The 21,094-nt window shown below is 41.6% G+C and overlaps 2 long non-coding RNA genes across 2 annotated transcripts; both read right to left on the bottom strand.

Annotated features, from left to right (window-relative positions):
- Positions 1-705: 705 nt before the first annotated feature.
- Positions 706-4,147, bottom strand: LOC311032601. The gene is made up of 5 exons (XR_014599191.1): positions 4,008-4,147; positions 3,843-3,920; positions 1,358-1,447; positions 1,107-1,194; positions 706-908 (listed from the first exon to the last, which is right to left on the bottom strand). It is a non-coding gene; the product is annotated as an uncharacterized lncRNA (long non-coding RNA).
- Positions 4,148-20,494: 16,347 nt separating this feature from the next.
- On the bottom strand, positions 20,495-21,094 carry LOC311032603. Its single transcript, XR_014599193.1, has 3 exons — positions 21,044-21,094; positions 20,726-20,817; positions 20,495-20,576 (listed from the first exon to the last, which is right to left on the bottom strand). It is a non-coding gene; the product is annotated as an uncharacterized lncRNA (long non-coding RNA).

Here is a 21,094-nt window from a genome sequence, read left to right as displayed (position 1 = left end):
GACACTGTATATATGTTCCCTGTAAATAGTTATTTCTGATGATCTTTTTAGTTCTACATGTTAACACCCACTTGTCTTACTGTAACTGTAAATATTTAATGACAAAATAAATGTACTTTCTTGTCACTGAAAAGCAGTTCAAAAGTTTACTTTAGTTGTAAATAAGAAGTGGAAAAGATAGTGTAGGTAATAAGATTTTAATTGAACTATATACACAATATTTTTCATTAACAACTTACTAACAGAACTTAATTGAACAGAAAAAAAACATCCGCACCCAAAAGAAAATGAACGCCTCTCAATCACTCTCTCCAACAAACCAAAAAGTCTTTCCATTCTCTCTCTGCTCTCTCTTCTTTCCTCAATCTCCCTCTGTAATATCATGTCCTCTTATTAATTCCATCAACTCGTCCCTTTTCCTCTTTCTTCTCCTTCCTGCCGGCCCTGGCTGCCTCTCCTCCTCCTCCTGCTCCTGCTCACCCACTGCAGCACTTGGCCCTGGTGTGTCCTCGGGGATGGAGGCAATTAGGACAGGCGGCGTAATTGACGGCCTCTGTCCCAATACCTTATCCATGAGGACAAACCAGGGCCAGGTGGCAGCAGTGGGCCTCCCACCGACTCCCTGCCCTGTCCCTGGATCTTTGCATTCCTAAGGCAGAGGAAATCAATCACTTAAACAACAGCAATTGTCTGTAAAGTGTTTATTTAAAAAGTCTTGAAAAAGGAGTGCTTCACGGACAAAAACGTTTCAGGTACTCTTTGTAATGGGATTCATGTAGTGATAAAGAAACATCCATCCATCCATCCATCCATCCATTTTCTTCCGCTTATCCGGTACCGGGTCGCGGGGGCAGCTGCCTGAGCAGGGACGCCCAGACTTCCCTCTCCCCGGACACTTCCCCCAGCTCCTCCAAGAAACAAAGAAAATTAATGTTTAACTTCCTGATGAAGGCTTGATGGCAAAACGCGTTGAAGGACTGTGTTTTTGAAGTTTGACCATACCATGAGGTGCCTTGGAGGTTTTTTCTATGTTCCTTTATCAAAGTATTTATTAACTTGGCAAAAACAAATGTAGTTTTCATATCATTATCCAAACCTGCACATACTTTATATTTCTTTTTCAAATTGTCCCATTTCTTTTTTGCCTGTTGGGGCTCCACGGTTCCCTCCAGGCCCATTTTTTGCAGGATTGTTCTAAACAAGGCAGAAGCATTGATACAAGTTAAACACACACAAGATCACATAACAAATATGTAAAGATTCATCTCTGTACAGAACTTGGGTTAATGTATGTAACTTTTACATACAGATATGTATAGAGAACAAATGGTCTATTTATTTATGCCTTAACAGTTACCTCCAAGTGTGGCGGTGTTTTTGGCCCCTGTAAAAAGGTGGCCGTTCTCACCCCGGAGTTTAATGAACTCCTCCGTCTGCTCCTTGCTCCCTACAACAACGACATGTAAAGCACATTTCCTGTTATGTCAACAGGCAAAATGATTGTACGATATAATAACGATATTAACTAGGGGTGTAACGGTACATGTATTTGTATTGAACCGTTTCGGTACGGGGTGCTCGGTTCGGAACGGAGGCGTACCGAACGAGTTTCCATACGGACATATTAAGTAGAGGACCGCATTTGTGGAGCGTGCTGCAGCCGCACATGCGCAGTTGCGCACACCGCGACACAATAAACAGCAGTAGTAGCGGACGTCATGGCTAATGCCGCTAGCGTTGGCAACAAGCCAGAGTTGGAGGACCCTCCCGCGACATTAAGGTCTCCCGTTTGGGAACACTTCGGCAAAGCGGTTTGCCGACATTGTTCATGTGAGGTCGGGTATGTTTCTGGCAACACGTCAAACCTGTTGACGTATTTGAAACGGCACCACCCCCACGTGAACATCGCTACAACGAGGAGAAAGACGAGCGTAGCGTTAAGGCGGGTCCACACCGCACCGACTGCCCGACTCGCGTCGGTAAATGAAGTCGGGCTACTTAATATGGCCGACTCGAATGGCGGATTACACATTTGAATCGGCTGAAATGAACGCCGACGTGGGCCGATTCGAGCGACCACACCAAGGAGACTCATGTCACGGACGCCGACTCTCTCAAAGACGCCGATTTTCGGTCCGGTGTGGACCCGCCTTTAGTGCAAACACAGCTCCCCACCGCATTTAAACAGCCTCTCCCTGCCCTGTTCAATTTTGCACATCAGATGGAGAAAAGATTTGTTTTTAAAAAAACAGTCTAAGCCTTATTCATGTTATTTAATCTGAGCAACAACTTGAAACTATTTAGTGTTGCAACTGTTCAATTTTGCACATCAGATGGAGAATTTGTTTTAAAGAAACAGTCTGTTATTTTTATTTTTTAAATAAATATTTTAAATACTTGTATTTATATTTTTGAGCAGCATTCTAGCTCCAGTGCATGCGCCTACTGTTAAAAGCACAAAAGTAATAAACAACTAGCACATTTATATTTTGCATTTTGTTTTCTTACTGTACCGAAAATGAACCGAACCGTGGCCTCAAAACCGAGGTACGTACCGAACCGAGATTTTTGTGTACCGTTACACCCCTAATATTAACAGTAATAATGCTCCTAAGGTTAGCTTTGTATTCAGCCCAAACGTTTACAGTTTTACAGCCTACAAATACAGCGGGGCTCACAACCCATCGTTAACGTTATATATTCAGCTGCATTCAGCTTTGGGCGCAAGAGAGGAGCGAACTGTAGCCTACACAACTTACGAGAACAAATTAACTTAACAGCTTCACGGTTACAATAAGATATAAGTTACCATCGGAGCTTGTAACATTTGAAAGTGAAGGGTTTTAGGCTTACGTTACGTTTAAAGGCTAACGTTAACAGAGCTCCTCGTATCAACAGCCTTAAGCTACATCACGTAGCTGGCCCTACATTCCGGTGGCTACACGTATTAGCATTATTAACTTAATGCATTTTAACATTTAAATATGTTTTAAGGCCCCTTGAACGTCCGGCGTTAAGCAAAAACCTGTTAGTTACATTTAAATGTGTACGCGGCACTGCTGCCGTTTCCCGCCGCCATTGTTCGTTTAACAGCGGCGTGCAAAGCATCTTGGGATATGGGAGGCCGCGAAGGATAGTAGCGGTGCATCCTCCGAATACGGGGGAAAGGAGGACACATTTGGAGGAGCCTTCGAATTTAGACGAATTGGGACAGCCTTCGCGCAGCTCTGTGACGTAAGCGGCCTTCGAATGCAGCCTCCGAAGGACCCTGAATTGGGACACAGCTAGTGTATCAAATATGAGAACTAACCAAGTGCTCACCTATTTATCTGTTCATGTGAACAGTATCTCAATGATATTTACGGTAAGTAACCATTTACATTCAAAATATATCATAACCATATCAAAATAATGTGCAAATAACATAAAAAATTTGAGAGATTTAGAGGTATCAAAGAAGTGTGCTTAATTACTCCAACACTATAGGCCTATTAATGCGAGATAAACTGCACCAAAAATTACCCTCTAAGTAACTTTAGACTCACATTGAAATGAAATAAATTCCTTCAGTAGTTTTCACATTACAAAATAAAATATTATTTTACTCTCATCATATCAAATTACTTCCTTTCCCTGTAAATTGGGAAAATAAAAAAAAAATCCTTTTTACATTCAGATATCGGCATAAAATAATAGATACAATACACACATGTTCAAAATATTGCATCATTATTCACTTCAGTTCACTCTCATAGCCTTTAATATCACCACTGCTCTCTTTCAGCACACTGAAAATCAACAGAGAAATAGCATCGGAGCAGCTAAAGAGACACGTGTCTCACCGTTGCTCTGTAGTTCAAAGCCGAGCACGCCGATGTCGGAGCTGCAGCAGCTCTCCAGATGGAAGGTAAGTGGTTAGCCTGTTAGACACAGAGCTAGCATTAGCAGGGACAACGACGGTAAGTACTAGCAAGGTTTTTTTTCTCCGGATAAACAACTCGTCTTACCGACGCGACTCGTCTCCTTCATGTAGTCACTTGGCTCCGGACTCCCAGTGGGTAAGTGCGCTGGCTTACTTTTCCTCTTTTCACAGGTTAGCTCGGGTTTCTCTCTTTTTTCTCTGTCTGCTAAGCAGGTAGCTGCGCTCACCCCCGTGGCTAAGATGAAAAAAAACCCGGAAAAGCAACGCACTTCACCTCAAGAGCTGAACGTGGTCTGCGTTACCCCTGATTGGCTGTTGGGGCTACACGTGGGATCATGAGAACTGAGCGGTGCATTCAAATGCAATGGGAGATTTAATACTTTGCCGATATAAACAAATACAAATAAGAAAATAAATACTCTCTCTTCTTTCTCTTATCTAATTGCTTTCATTTTACATCTGGGCTACAACTGCGGTCGAGTACTCTGTCCATCTCTGGTGGACAGGACATAAGTCCTCGCTCTGAGGAACGCGCAGCCCCCCCAAGCCGCGGTATAGTTCGCACACTGACGTCGTCAATTGTCGTGGAAACAGAACGACGCCCCCAGAGCGGGTATAAAACGGCTGTCGACCATTTTGTGTTCTCTTTTCGCACTTGTACTTGACACACATTGGTAAGACTGGAGAGTTGATCCAAACTGTAGAGAGTATCAAATCGCTGAAGATCCAAACGGAGAGTTTCACACCGCCGAAGAAGAAGGACCTGAACGCATCTTTGCTAGGAAGCCGAACGAGAGGGATCGTCAACGAGCTACTGCGGGAAAGAGGGCGACGAAGCCCCTCGGGGCTGCGGACCCAGGAGCAGCCCCAGCAGGCCCGGATCTGAACCGAGGCATCGGGGTAAGACAACTTTGTTGGTTTGGTTTTTACGTTTTACTTGTTGATGCATCCCTTAAAGACGCTAAAAGCGCCCAAAGTCAGAAATCAGTGTCACTTTTGGAGTTTGACGGTGAACAGTTCACATCAGTTCATGAGGACTGGTGGGAAAACCCACATTTGGTGAAAGCAGACACTCGCTCTACGATGTCTTCGTGTAAATGTAATATTTGTGTGGGACAGAATGTGTTAAATATGGCGGGAGAGCCGTGTAGTGTCGTAATAGAAAGTGCGGTGGTCGGAAAGTTGTGTTTGGATTTGAAGGCGTCAAATGTTCCACATCTGACATGGAGATTTGTGGGAAAGAAATGGCGGCGGCGCCATATTTCATAAAATGCCAAACATGTGTTTTAGTTGTTCACCATGGAAACGACGTTAGTGTTCGTGCTGCGGTCGAGTGAGCCGTCATTCGTTTTTCCGAAGTTAAACCAGCCGCCCGTAAATTTGCAGTGCGCTCGTATTGTGATACTTATGGTAAATTCATTGCAACCATTTCACAACCAGGCTCATATACAGGATCAATACGGAAATAAGATTAATTGCATAATATTCACATAACGTTTCACTGTGGAATATCAGAATAAATGCCTTTGGATATTTCCTGTGCAGTAAAATATTACATTATTTTAAAAATAATTCAAATTAAACCGTCTGTTTCCAATGACTGATTCCACTGGTACATTTCAGATGACGTCAGGTATCCAAAAATTACAGCATTTTTCACTGTGGGATTTTTAAATAAAACATTTTTATGTTTTAATTTTTTTTACGTTTGTGTTTTTACTGCTGACAAGTATGTTGAAGAATGTTTTTATATTATAGAGAATAGATTTAGAGTCCAGCTCTGTATGATAAGTGGTCTGAGATGACTTTTTATGGTATATATTATTTGATGTAATTGGATTTATTTTATTTTTTTGCAGAGGAGAACATCTGAGGAGGAGACTAGTGGACACTGATTCTCAGAGGAAGAGATTTCTATTTGTTTTACACATTCAATACAAATTTTCATGGTTATATTCCTGATAACTTGTTTGGCCAGTTTTTTTTCTCATTTTTCCATTTAGGAAGCCTCGCGTTCATCAACCACCGGCTGTCCGCTGCTGCCAGGCGGAGGATGGAGGATCGGTGTGACGGGCAGGAGCCTGTCATTTCCTTCTCGGGCAGACCCCCTGGTATGTACTCAAATGTTTTCTTTTATCATTAAATGTTTTACTTTATTAATTGTTAGATGTTTTCTCACTATATTTAGTGCAAACCTAGTGAAAAGAGCTATGCCTCTATACTTATTATAAATTATGAATGAAATTTCTGACTGATTTTTTAAATTATTTTTTTTTCTTTTTCACTAGCCCGTGGAACTGGACGTCGCCATGCCGTGAGGAAGTGGCCAACTTCTGCTCACACCGGCAGGAGCCACAAGTTGGTCATCCCACCGGAGTCTCCAGACAAAAAGGTAACGTTGTGTTGGAAGTCATTTGACAAACGATGTTTGATGTTGATCATAATCTTGTTTGCATGATAATAATTCTCCGTTGTGTCGTTCCAGTTTGTTCTTCTTGTCGGGGACTCCCACCTTCGTAGCATCGTGGACGGGTTCGCCACGATTCCGGAGGGACGCCTGTCGTTTGGTGCCATGGCGACGCCGGGGGCTTGTGCCAGGGACCTGAGGACCGAGCTGGTGAGTGCAGTTGTGCCACGTACACCAGACCTTGTATGTGTTCTTGCCCCCAGCAACAACCGGACGGCCAGGAGGACGGTGGAGCAGGCAGGGGAGGACTTCGGTGAGCTCATCGCCAGTGCCTGCAGTCGGTGGCCGTCATATTTCAAATCAGTTTACTGTCATGACGATGAAAGGCCACTTTTTGATCCAAACTGTTCTGTCCGTCATTACAGAGGAAGCGACCTGAGGGACTTGGCCAGTCCACAGGTGCTGGGAAGAGGAGGGTGGTTCACACGGTTTGTTATTTTTGATTACGTTTTAATTGAAAAATGTGTATATGTTTGACTGTATGGATGCTTTGTTTTTGATGAAACATTTCCACTAATAGTCTTTCTGTATTTTTTATTTCACAGGGCGTGTGTTCCACCCCCCCCCCCCCCCCCCCCCCACTCCTGTCCGGTTCAGCTCGGAGATGCTGGAGTCCACGGACCGGCTCGTGCCTGCGGACCTCAGTGCCCCCGTGGACTCCACTGCCGCTCCAGAAGGCCAACGGGTAATTAACATTTAAATGAGATCTGTTTGTTTTTATGCCATGTTGTAAAGTTTCCACTTTTTAATGATGTTTTTCCTGATGTCAAAAAGGAGCTCTGTTTTCAATACGTCTTTGTTTTGTTGCTTTTCTACATTTAGAACGTGGAGCATCGTAGGAAGCGTCGTCGTAGGAGGCGTCGTCGTAGGCGTGGCTTCCAAGAAGACTCCTGAAGTAGTCTAATAATTGTAATTGTGTTGATACATGTGCGTGGACAGTGATGATAATAATAGAATGTTATTTATTTTTATTTCAATCATCTTACAAACTTGATAAAAACGAAACTCAAACCACAAATGAAACGTAAATACAGCAAACGGTCAAACAGAACACAAAAACAAATCTATTTTCCTCCAACAATGGTTTGATAACAATATACTTTTACTGAGTCAGTTGTTTGACCAACATGGGCGTCTTTACAGTTATGTTGAATTTATGCAACGGTATGGAATCCCTGTTACACCCAAGGATTTTTCTATTGTTTTTGATGCTGTGCCTTCGGGTATTAGTTTTTATTACGTTTTTTTTAACCAACAAGGTCAAAGAGATCTCATTTAAAATGCTTCAGTTTTAAATTCTAAATTCTCAGTTTTATATGATTAATTTGTTAATTATTTTATCTAAATTTTCCAAACACAAGTCTAAATTTTCTGGTTAGAAGCCAAACTTCCTTGAATTTTCTGCATATGTTGGTCAATATATCTCCTCCCTCTGTGATTGTGAGACTAAAAAAAGCTGTTAAAACGTATGATCTTTGTAAGCTTTACAAAATATTTATTTACATTTTGTTTTATTTGTTTGTTTGTTTTTTCTCCATCTTGCTGTCCACCCCTGGTGTATTTATGATGGTTTGGTTGTGTATTAATGTTGTATACATCTCATCTAACTGTATTCAATCCATCAATGTTCTGTTTTTGCTACGTTGAGCCATGTTTTGTGCGAGCAAAAATAAACGCTCTGAACCCCAAACAACGCTGTGTCGTCCTTCATTCCTCTCCCTGTGAGCGCTGAGGTTCACAAGGATGGATATAGAATGGTGTTTGCATGTATATATATTTATTACAGTTTTTCTCCATTGGTTTGACTCTTTTCTTGAAACAGAAATTACATTCTCAAAACAACATAAACAAATCTCCAAACCACTTGGCAATTGTCCACAACAGAATTGCATTTCTCATTCATTTCATCAAATTGCAATTGTCTTAGTACATGTCTCAATATCTCATTACATCTTTGCAAATGACTAAGTACAGGTAGACTACATTTAGCACAATTTCCAGGTGAATAGATCTAAACTGATTGTGGATTCTCAGTCTAATGGTTGTTCTCTGCTAAACATGTCGGCATCATTTCATTGTGTAAGTCATCACTTGGAAAATGACAGATCCTGGTGGTTCATCTCAGGTGAGTGTCATATGGGTAGGCTAATGGAACTTTAAAGAAATTAGCACGCTAAGACAAAGTTGTTGTTTTTTTCTAAAATGCATATTTGACAAACTATTGCTTCCGACTGTTATTACGTTACATAGGCTTGGCTGAACCTTCTGCTGGTACAGTTGTTTCCGACAGACGGACTTCTCTGAAACCCCCGCTAAAGTAAGCCTGATGGTTAGCCTGCCCCAGGGCAGGCTGGTTTGGTCGGATAAATTCCCATGGTTACTTAGCGGACAGTGCCTCAAGTCACGTTGATGGAACGCAACTCTCGCCAAAGGTAGCGAGGCTTATCGAAATTAGCCCGGCTTTGCACTTAGCGAGTTTGATGGAATACCCCTCAGGTCTTGGTAGAAGGACTGTCAATATAGCTGACAATGCCCTCCACACAGAGGTGAGTTTTAAAGACATTTTTAAAAATCAATTTGAAATAAGTAGAGGTTGATGTGTAATGACATTAACAGTGATATTTGTTGTACTGCATTGAAATAGCTTTCATTTTGCCACACAGCTTTGTGGTTTTTAACATACTAAATGAGATTATTGTCAGCTGCTCTGAGCTGGAGCAGACCAGACACCTGCCTAATATTGGCAGGTGGTCATAATGTTCCCCCTTTGGTCCTCCTTTGCTATCAAATACACAACTGCTATCAAATACACAACAAACTGGGATGCACAGTTTATTCTAACACTGTTCTAACACCAGCCTTAACCTCCCCAGCAATTTGAGCAACAGTAGCTTGTCTGGTAGATCAGCCTTCACTCCCCACGTGTATCAGTGAGTCTTAGCTGCCTATGACCCTGTCATCAGTTCAGCATAGTTCCTTCCTTGATAGATACTGACCACTGCAGACTGGGGATACCTCTCTAACTACCGCCCCATCTCCAACCTCCCGTTCCTCTCCAAAACCCTGGAACGCATCGTCGCCGCTCAACTCCACACCCATCTCCAGTCCAACAACCTCTTCGAACCCCTCCAGTCTGGATTCCGCCCACCCCACAGCACCGAAACCGCCCTTGTCAAAGTCATCAATGATCTCCTCACCTCTGCAGACTCCGGTGCCCTCAACATCCTATTACTACTAGACCTCAGCGCAGCCTTTGACACTGTGAACCACTCCATCCTCTTTCAAAGGCTGCGCCAACAGGGTGTTGAGGGCACTGCACTCGACTGGCTCACCTCCTACCTCACCAACAGACAACAGTTCGTCTCCCTCTCCGGCCACACATCCACCCTCTCCCCGGTCACGCAGGGGGTCCCCCAAGGCTCAGTCCTCGGCCCCCTCCTCTTCATCTGCTACCTCTTCCCCCTTGGTCACATCATCCGCAACCTCAACCTGGACTATCACTGCTACGCCGATGACACCCAGATCTATATCAGCACCAAATCCACCCAGAACCCTCCCCTCACCCACATCGAAACCTGCATCTCCACAATAAAAACATGGCTGACTCACAACTTCCTCAAACTCAACAGTGATAAAACAGAGCTCCTCCTCATAGGCACCAAATCCACCCTCAGCAAAACCGGACCCATCTCACTCACCATCAACACCTCGACCATCACTCCCTCCCCCCTGGCACGCAACCTTGGCGTTATCCTGGACCCCACCCTCTCCTTCGATCACCATGTCAGCTCCGTCATCAAGACCTCCTACTTCCACCTCCGCCGCATCGCCAAAATCCGACACTGCCTCTCTCCCCCTGCTGCCGAATCCCTCATCCACGCCTTCATCTCCTCCCGCCTCGACTACTGTAACTCCCTCCTCACCGGCATCACTTCCCACTCCCTCCATAGACTTCAAATGGTCCAGAACTCTGCTGCCTGCCTCCTCACCCACACCCGGTCCCGTGAACACATCACTCCCGTCCTCCACTCTCTCCACTGGCTCCCCATCAAACAGCGCATCAACTTCAAGATCCTCCTCCTCACCTTCAAAGCCCTCCACCACCTGGCCCCCCCCTACCTGTCTGACCTCCTCATTCCCCACCGCCCCACCCGTGCCCTCCGATCCTCCTCCACTCTCTCCCTGACAACACCCACATCCAGACTCAAATCCTTCGGCGACCGAGCCTTCTCCCGTACTGCACCCCGACTCTGGAACTCTCTCCCCCCATCTGTCCGCGACTCACCCTCACTCCCCACATTCAAGTCCCGGTTAAAAACATACCTCTTCTCCCAAGCCTACGACCTCCCCTACCCATAGCCGGTCTCTCCATCACCTCGCTCATTAATGTCTCACTGTCTCTCCCTCGTCTCCCCCTGTATGTCTCTACCCTGTTTCTTTTGTGTCCTTGTAAGCGTCTTTGGGTTATTGAAAAGCGCTATATAAATTAAATGAATTATTATTATTATTATTAAGAGCTGTACTTTTTCCAGATTCTCTGACCCAGTCATCTAGTCATCACATCACACATTTGGCCCTTGTCATACTAACTCAAATTCTCAGGCTTGCACATTTTTCCTGCTACTAACACATCAACTTTGAACATTTTTTGTCACGAATATACCACACCCAATACCAGGTGCCACTTTATATTCACTTTACTTGACAGTCACCACAATATTATGCCTGACCGGCGTATATCTTCAGCAAACTGTACAACTCTGTGTTATCAATTACCACTAACCTTAACCCATTTCTGGAAACATGATAGTTAGTCCGTCAGAGACATTCAAGATCATACAGTGCACACTATGACAGTTTCTAACTTTTTACAGATAAGCAGTACACTACTTCTAAATGATCCCAAAATGAGGAGTCTGTGTGGTGGCTGGCTCCTCCAAAAAGCTTCAGGTAAGATTACTTTGCCTTTGTTGTATACTATACAGTACCTTTAAGGATAATATGGTTATAACTTTTTTCACAATTACATGTACATTCAAATGCTTCACCGAAAGTATACACGTGTTGAAGTGCTACAGGTTTGTTTGTGTTAAATATTCAGAATATGTGGTGGTGTTTTACATTGAATACTAAAAGTATCTTTTGATGGAAGATTGAGCACTTCTTCTAACAAAATGTTATCTTTCCAAAAGGCGGCAGTGGACAACGCCGTATAACCCCACTGCCACAGGGGTCAGAGGGCTATACAGCAAACATTTTGAAAACATCTTCGAACGGTGGGAAGATTGTCATCTACATCATCCCACTACAAGAGAGAATGGACACCACTCCTCTACCCTATGACGCAGAGGAGTTTCAACACATGCCCAAACATGCATGCATGTCATGTGGACAGTCAGTTCCCCTGCCGCTGCTACAATACCACATTGATTCCTGTGGTGATGTAAGTTATCTTATGGCTATGTAAAAAAGGAACGCTTTATTAACGATGTTGCAATTGGCTAAAATTATTTTACTGTAACCTTGTATTCAACTGAAAAATGTATGTTAAAAAGTATCACTGATGGTGTTTTTAAATTTCTCTTGAAGAAACATGAATCTGATGTGAAAATTGTTTCTGATGAAGAGGAGTCTGAGATTATTTCTCTGGTAAGCTGTCACTGAACTCTCAGTTTCATAATGCTGCATTTCATAACAATGACACAAAAGTATTACTTATGGTTATGTGCATATTATGGCTGCATGATGATTTAAAAAGGGATACTTAGCAGTTATTATGGACTGTATTGCAGTGGCATGATTGTGATTATAATAAACGAGTAGTGTCATTATTAGAGACAGCAAAAGGATAACATTCAACTTAGAACTATTCCTCTGTCAACTTGCCTTCCAAATGAGATTCTTCATCTATTCCTGTGGTTTTTCTGTTGGTGAAAAAAGTAGGCCTATACAGGTTTTCATTTTCAACAACAATTAACAAGATGGCTAACTGCATTCACAACAGATGTTGTTCCTGCTTTGTCAGTCATCTGAAAATACTGCAGTACATTTTAATGATAGACTGGACCCTACATTGATTCAGGTGTCTGAATATCAGCACCGCCACTAACATTTAACTTGCTCATTACTACTGAAAACAACATTTAATAATAATAATAATAATAATAATAATAATAATAATAATAATAATAATAATAAAAATAATTGAATTTGTTAGCATAATTGATAATGGTCTTGATATCAGTACAGTCCTATCAATTCATACCCCCACTTGTGTGGTGTTCTTGTTTTCTTTTTTTTGGTTTTGACTCCAGCTCCATATCTGCCTGCTTGTTGAATTCTGTTTCCACCTTGTCTCAAAAGAGACTGCAAACCACACACACTTGCTTAGGTAATGATATGTGACATAGGTAATGGTATGTGAATATTGAGCTGCCTACACAACAATAAAACCTTTGTGGATTTAGAATCAGATAGAATAAAATTGTGATGGTGAGTGCAGTAAGTGCTGCAGCAACTCCTGCTGGACAATTGTCATGTTAATTTTAATGTATGTGTTGTATTATAACTGTTTGGCTCCTAGGAAACCTGTCCGGTTTGTGGTGAGCAGGTCCCCACATCAGTCATTGAGTACCACGCCAGCACTTGTGGAGAAAGGTAATACAGGTCACATAGAGTCGGTTGATATATTTCTTGAGTGTAATTACACTTTGAATAATGGTGATAACCAAGAGTTACATAACAACTTTCACAGTGCATGGTTGGACAGCTGATGGCAACTGCTAAACACTGTGTAAAACCATTCTAAATTAGTGTGCATTCTTGTGTTTCCTTCTTTATTTGTATTAAGCTGTCCTGTGATCATGGATAATGTTGGCATAGCTTCTGGGAGCTGCAGTCGTGCCTCTACCTCATTTGATGCAACATTCAGCGCCTCAGCTGCCCTGCCCACAGAGGACATTCCATTATCCACACCTGTTAACAACAAAGATTTAGGTTTGCATTTATTTATTTATTTATTTGTTTGTTAGAATTATGTTATACAGCAAGTAATTAGGGTGTGTATTTTTAAAGAATGTGTGACAGACATGTGTGGACTAAATGGGCTCACAGACATAGTGTTGTTAGATACATATTCTGACTATCTGGTTCCAACAAATGGCAAACATTGTAGATTGACGATGACATTACACTCCTACTGGCGGAGGACAATGCAAATGACAAAAAGTAAGACATTATAGTGACTGAAAACAGAAGTGTTCTAACTTCGGCTTAGTTTCATAAAAAATGATGTTATGCACCATTGGGAGTCAGGCACAGGATGCAATGACAGCAACAACAACTGTTAGAAGTAATCTATCTTGTTCTGTATTCAGACTCTCATAATCAAACTCGTGTTAGTGATACAGAGAAGCTCTACAGGCCTACTGTTTTCCTGTGCAGGATCTAAGTAACTATTGTCTATTGTGACTTTGAACACCTGTTGTATTTTTCTTTGCAGGCTGGAAAAGCATGGTTGACCCAGAGCAGGCTGCAGAGGAATACAGAAAACAATGTCTGCACAATAAAGAAGATGAGCCTACGCTTAAAATAAAATTTGACATCAGAGAGGATGTAGAGGACCAAGAAGGCAGTATCTTCAACTTCTATAAGGCTCCTAACACTGACTGGGCCAGGCCATTTCAAGCTAAATTACAAGGTACTGTAATACCAATCAGGAGTTCTCAAAATCTTAGACTGTGGGCTTGATATGATGTTACAATTTGAAGTGAGCATAATGGATGGGGGACATAATTTACAGAAGGCCAACATTTCCATATTAAAATTGCGTTTTTGATTTGTCTTGTGTAATATTCAATTTCTTTGAGATATTGAATCGGGGTCTTTATTAAGTGAAGCCATAATCATTACAATTAAAATAAATAAAAGAAAACAAGACTTGAAATATTCCACTTAGTGTGTAATGAATCTATATTTTAAATTCAACCATTGAACCTTTATGTTTGCAGGAGATGTAGCCATTGGAGATGGGGTAAACCGCCACTTCTTTAGCATGGTCATGCACAAGTTGCAGCATGGTTTCACTACTGATTTTGGTAAGTTATGTATATGTCAAGACAAGTTAATATAGATATGAATATCTATTAAAGAAGACAACATAAATAATGTTCTTACTACACACTTTTGGACTATCCATCCCAGATTTGATTCATAGCATACCAAGACAGAAAAAAGACAACAACACAAGTAAACCTGTTATACAATTTAAGTGTTTGTTGTCACCATGTAAATATGCATTTCTGCATTCACTACTGGATAGTTATGAAGTCAAAAAGCCTTCAAAACAAAGCATGATGGAATCACATCAGCTGCATGAGCATGTTGATATTGTAACTCCTAAGTACTGACCACATCCTTTTCAGAAACCTGTCTTCATTTTGATCTCAAGTATACAACTTTTTAGCAGGTAGTCGAGTGGTTAGAGCGCATGCCATGCACGCATATACACAGCAGACCCCGGTCCGAATCCCGGCCGGAGGTCCTTTGCTGCATGTCACATCCCCCTCTCTCTCCCGTGTTTCCTGACTGTCTACTGCTAAATAAAGGCGTCTATGCCAGAAAGAATCTTTAAAAAATAAAACTTTTGCAACAGTATGTCACAGACTTGTCTAACTCATGTGGCATAAATCTGTCTACAGTCGTCACATTTATATTGTGTTCTTTGTGGTGTTATTTCCCTTTAGGAAATGCATGTGGCACTGTGCTCTTTGAAGGCCAACCTGACCACCTAATCCCTTCCACGTCCCAAGTGTTGGCACAGAATGACATATTTGTCATGGCAGGGAGAATGATAGGACATTCTTTCCTTCATGGGGGCCCTCGTCTGACAGGTGTTAGCCCAGCAGTGCTTCATGTGCTGTCAGACAATCCACCCCAGACAGCCACCATCACCCTTGAAGATGTGGCAGACATAGACATCAGGGAGACCATAAGACTGGTAACACCAGAGAACCATAATACAGTTAATTTGTGACAGTTTGTATTGTTTGATTTCTGTAGTCTGGTCCTGCATTTTTTGCTAATTTAGCTGTGGCGATGTGAGCGTTTATATTTTAAGTTTAGGCTTTTAAACTTGCATATAAAAGGCCTTGAATGTGTCATTATTCCTCATGAAAGTGGCTATATGTGTCATATGTGATTGCCATGTTTTCTTTATGATACGGAAGCTTGAAGATGGACAAGGAGAGAAGAAAAGAAAATTAAGTGTACTTACTGAGGATGAGAGGGCAGCTGTGAATGCTTTGGCACTGGCATGGGACCTTCCTGTGTTAACTGAACGCAACCGCACCTGGCTCCTGCATAATCTCCTCCAGTAGGCAGTAAGTATAAATGTCCAGTCCACTGTGGAAGGACTTGCTCAGTTCAGAGTTAAAGTTATGCTAGTATTTCTTGATATCTATATAACTGGAAAAATCTCTATCCAGTCGAGTAATTTAAGAATAACTATCTGGAACACTGTCAAGCTCAATCATAAGACAATAATGATACATTGTTATTTATTTTAGAGCTCAGTAGCACAGAAAAATACATAGCTATGGTTGAAGTGTGAATTAAAAACATGGCCTTGAAAAGAGAAAGTCCCTTCACGTTATCCCTCTGACATTTTGAAGGTCCTTGGGTGGAACATGCGCCAGCTAAAGCAGCTCAAACAAGGGCTCAAGGACTCTTCGATTTGGCCATTATTGGAAACTCGTCCAGATGCAGTGGCATCATTGTTTCCACGTCAGGCAGCAGCTGGATGCAGTGCTGAGGTATTCAACAAAATAGTTTGACAACAATATATCTTGAAATGACAGCTGGTTGAGCGATTCTGTCGCTCAAGCAAGTCACATAAGCAACAAAAGAATGAAACCTGTGTATAGTTGCCATAAATATACAATGGGTACGGAAAGTATTCAGACCCAATTCACTATTTCTTAAGGTGAAGCCTCATGTCAAAATAAAAAAGAAATCAGTTCAGTTTGGCTGGACCTCCAGCTGTAGGTACTGGTTGACCCAAACTTCTTCCATATGAGAATTAGTGAAAAAAAAAAAGAAATAGTGAAAAATGTAAGAGTGTCTGAATACTTTCCGTACCCACTGTATTTATTTCCAACAGGTCCTGCTACAGCAAATACTATGGCCCGAGGAAGGACATTTGGAAGATGAGGACGATGGGGTCTCCGTTGAGAGCAAGTGTCAGGTGATGGGATACTTGCACCAGTTTGTGACAACAGGTGAATCATGTACTGATATTCTGTCAGTTTCAGTATTCTGTCCCCTTGGAATGTCCTTTTTTTTTTTTTTTTTTACAAACTTCTTGTTAAGTTATCTGTTAGGATGATTGAGGAGGGAATTTAATGAACTGAAATGTGAGCACTATCTGTGGCTCTGAAAGTGTTTTTAAAGTCTGATATTTGTCTATTGAGGCATGCTGTAATCCAATGATGTTGATGCACTAATACAACTATTGATGTGACTCTTTAATTTTAGTTTCACAAGATGAGCTGAAGCAGCTTATCAAGTTCTGGATTGGATGGGAGATACCCATGGCTGATATGAGAGTGGAGGTGGTGCGAGCAGAACATCCTACATCATCGACATGCTTCCGCACCCTTGGTTTGCCTGGCAGTTACAGCAGCTACAACTCATTTAGTTCTCACTTAAACGCCTGCATTGCCACAAGCGACACTGGATTTGGACTGCTGTGAACTACTTTAGTTAGTTTAAGACCATACAGACATACTCTTCTACTAGTAGTGTTTCATTCAGTTGCTATTGCTTATTTAAAGTTTGTGGTTCATTAATAAGCTTACAAGACACACTGCCACCATTTTGGAAAAAGACACTCTGACATACTGTTTTAACAAGACACACTGGCACATTGTTGTACTAACATTGTTTCACAAAGTTATTTGTGTTCATTTATAGCTATTGGTCAATTAAATACCTAAATTACTTGACTCACAAGTGGCTGTGTCCTGTGTTTCTATAGACATTCTAGATCCTTGCCAGTAGAAACAACTATTTCAGATGTATAGTTAGGTCCATATATATTTGGACACTGACACATGATAGCTCACCTGTTTACTGGTATATATTCAAATTACAGTTATGTAATGCTTATGGACTGAAGCTTTAATTTGAGGGTATCCACATCTAGATTGGAGGAATGGTGTAGGAATTACAGCTCCTTAAAGTGTACCACCCTCATTTTCAAGGTACCGAAAGTAATTGTACAACTGATTCAAAAGCTATTTCATGGACAGTTGCAAGCAAATCCTTCGTTATTTCACCATCAATTAATCAGATAAAAGGTCTGGAGTTTATTCCAGGTGTACAGGAAAACAGATACAAACATGAGAGAAATCACAAGGATATTATGAGTGGAAAAATCCACAATTTGGTACATTCTGAGGAAACAAAGCAGTGGTGAACTCGGAAACACAAAAAGGCCTGGAGGTCCACAGAAGACCACAGCAGTGAATGATCACAGAATGATCTCGATGGTCTTGAAAAAAACATCACAACATCCAGTGAAATGAAGAATGCTCTCCAGGAGGTAGGACTTACAATATCCAAATCTACTATGAAAGCAAATACAGAGGGTTCACTGCAAGATGTAAACCACTATTAAGCCTAAAGAACACAAGGACTGTATATTCAGACGTTGGTTGATCAAATAAATTATTAATTAAGTACAAATGTTTCCATGTGACTTTTTAGTTAACACCTCAGCATCCATACACCAACATTGCATTTTGCAGCCCCACGGTGAATCCGTTTCCTCAGGGCATTTTGTGCTTTTTTGGCAGACCCATACTTTGGTCCAGTGTTCAAGTGTTTTCTTAATACAAGTTTGTTTATATAGTCTATCTTTAAAGTTTGTCTGACATGGCTTTGCACAGCATACAGCATAATAACAACATCCACTGAGGAAAAACTGAGGAGAAACCACTGGGTGTGTGCCAGAGGAGGGATCCCTCACTCAGGACAGAGGAGAGGGGGAGGCTCCATGTAACCTAGCTGTGCCCCCCAGCAGTCTAAGCCTATGGCAGCATAGCTATGGTTGAGGGCTACCTGAGCCAGGCCTAACTAAAAGCTCTGTCATAGAGGTAGGTTTTAAGTCTGGACTTCAATGTGGAGAGAGTGTCTGGCTCTCTGACCCAAGGAGAGCAATTGAGGTATGTGTCTCTACATGAGCATCTATTCATGCTGTGCACTGTGCAGTCTGAGATGGACCAACTCTGTTACATATTGTTTTTTCAAGTTCGAACCGCCAATCTTCCAATTGGAGGATGACCGCTCTACCTCCTGAACCATAGCCACAGCCGCCCCCTAAATCTATATTTTTTAAATGCAGTAATGACACAGCAGCCAGGTCAGTTGTGGAAACGAAGAAAGGTTTGAGTAGGCCCAAAGTTAGAGGATGCACCCCAGCATTGTCTCAGTCTGCTGTGAGGGAGCATTTTGGGTGAAGTGCTACTTTGAGGTGAATTAAGATGACTCTACACATGCCCTCTGCGTTGCATATATTCGAGTGCAGTTAAATATTTGTCCACTCCCATGGATGATGAGGGTCCCATTGGGTCCACAGCAGCATGAATTTCAGCAAGGCCTTCAGGTGTAAGAGGACAGTCGATCTCAGGGACATGGACACCACTGTCAGGATCGCTGGGTATGAGACCACTACACTCCCAGTCAATCACTGGGATGCGAAAATCCTGTAACATAAGGAGTAATTACTTATCTTGACTCATTCCATGCATAGTGAGTGTGCTTCACAAATACTTACCCCATTATTGTATTCCTCAGAGCTGTGCCGTAGTCCCATGTGCCACAATTGGTTTGGGGTGAGATTCCTCTCTGTAGAAAGAGGGTGATTGTCCCAGCCCTCTCTGAATGTGTCCAGATGAGCTTGGAGGCGAGGAATGAACACGTAGTGGCAGCAGAAGAGGTGAACACTGCTGGACAGGTCAAGAAGACCATCTTCCTCCAGCTGGTGCAGCATAGTGTAGAACCAGCATGTGACCGCTGTGAAAACATCTCTCCACAGACGTTCAATTCTGTTTAAAGGACATGATTTGCATTCACCATTTTGAATGATGTAGACAACAGAGTAAATGACTGTGACAACGTTTGGGGATTGACGTGGTTAATATGGCTATTGATGTTATTGTTGTTGACAATATGAGTAATATTTATGTATCTGACGGACTCTGGGAAAACTGCTTTCCATCTTGGACAGCACCTGAACCAGGCTTTTTTGTACAGTTTGTCTTTTCACTGGATGTCTAAAATAACCTTGATGAAAAAGTAAATATCTATGGATGATTGTGAATAATGCTACCAGTCACTTCAAACTAGCGCAGTCTCCATTACAATATAATTGTCCAAGACTAATACCCAAATTGTTTGAACTGCATTCTTTATAATAAAGGTAAAATATGAGATTGGTGTGCATTGTTATCACCATAACTGTTCTGTTGCTACAGAGATGTCATGGAAAACAAATCATCAAGATGTGAAGAGACATGTTTGACATCACAGCAGTTTTATAGTTGAAGTGAGTAAGAAGTGAAATAAAAATGACAATTCACACTGTAATTTCATATCTTAAAGCCTGTCCATATGGTCCAGCATGATGTTCTCGCATACTATGAAGTCCTAATAGAAAATGACAATATGAGTATCAGCCCTGTGGTAGAATGGTGATGTCAGCTGAGACTGTCTGAGATATCCATCTCTGAACTCTATAGGTAGCTCTATCCTCCTCATAGTTTCTGCTCTCATATGCATGACAGCTGGTGTGTGTCCTTTCACATCATTTCAGTCAACTGAGTGTGCCAATGTTGGACTCAGTCAAGGTGTGAGCACATGCCAGAGATCATCAATAGGAAAATAAGAGATGAGATAATGAAATGAATCTTAAAATAAATCATATTGTGAATGGGTTGATAATGGGTATTTCTCATATGATAAAAGTGGGGAGGGTTTGTAAGTATTGTAGGTGCATGCGTGTATCTTTGTGGTTACCTCTGGTTATGAACACTTTTCCCAGCAATGAAGCTGTTTCTTCTGGTTCCTCGAACAGAAAACATCAGACGGGCAACATCAACGTTTTCCACCCCGTGGTCACCCCGAACCCTTGAGAGATGATTGTGGAATTTGTGAGGACTGAAGTTTTTAATTTATTGTAATGGTAGATTTAAGGCAATAGGTGAGGTCACTTATATGACAATGTGAGATATTGTATATACAGCTCGAATATATCGATTTAAATGTACAAGATTTACCTTTGTGGAAAGCCATGCTTCTCTACAGCTTCACTGAAGAAGGCATGGGTTGTGCTAGCCTTGTTGTTGTTGCTAACCCCAAGATACATAATCTATGGAAATAATAAAGAATACCATATTGTATACAAAACATACATATTTTCAAAGATTGATTTAGCTAAATATGAAAACATAAACTGATTAAACCTAGTACTACATATAGTCTACATGTTCAGACGAAACACTTGAACTTCACTTCAACATGGTACTAGTCTTTAAATAATCACTACGCCATGAACATACATTCTGTAACAATATTCTTCAAATTATAATCCCTACCTTCCTTGAGAAGCCATCAATCCCACCGAAGATCACGATGTTGTACCTTAT

The sequence above is a fragment of the Eutrigla gurnardus genome (genome assembly GCF_963514095.1).
Source record: "Eutrigla gurnardus genome assembly, chromosome: 22".
Taxonomy (NCBI): Eukaryota; Metazoa; Chordata; class Actinopteri; order Perciformes; family Triglidae; genus Eutrigla; species Eutrigla gurnardus.
This window is presented reverse-complemented; position numbering and strand designations above follow the sequence as displayed.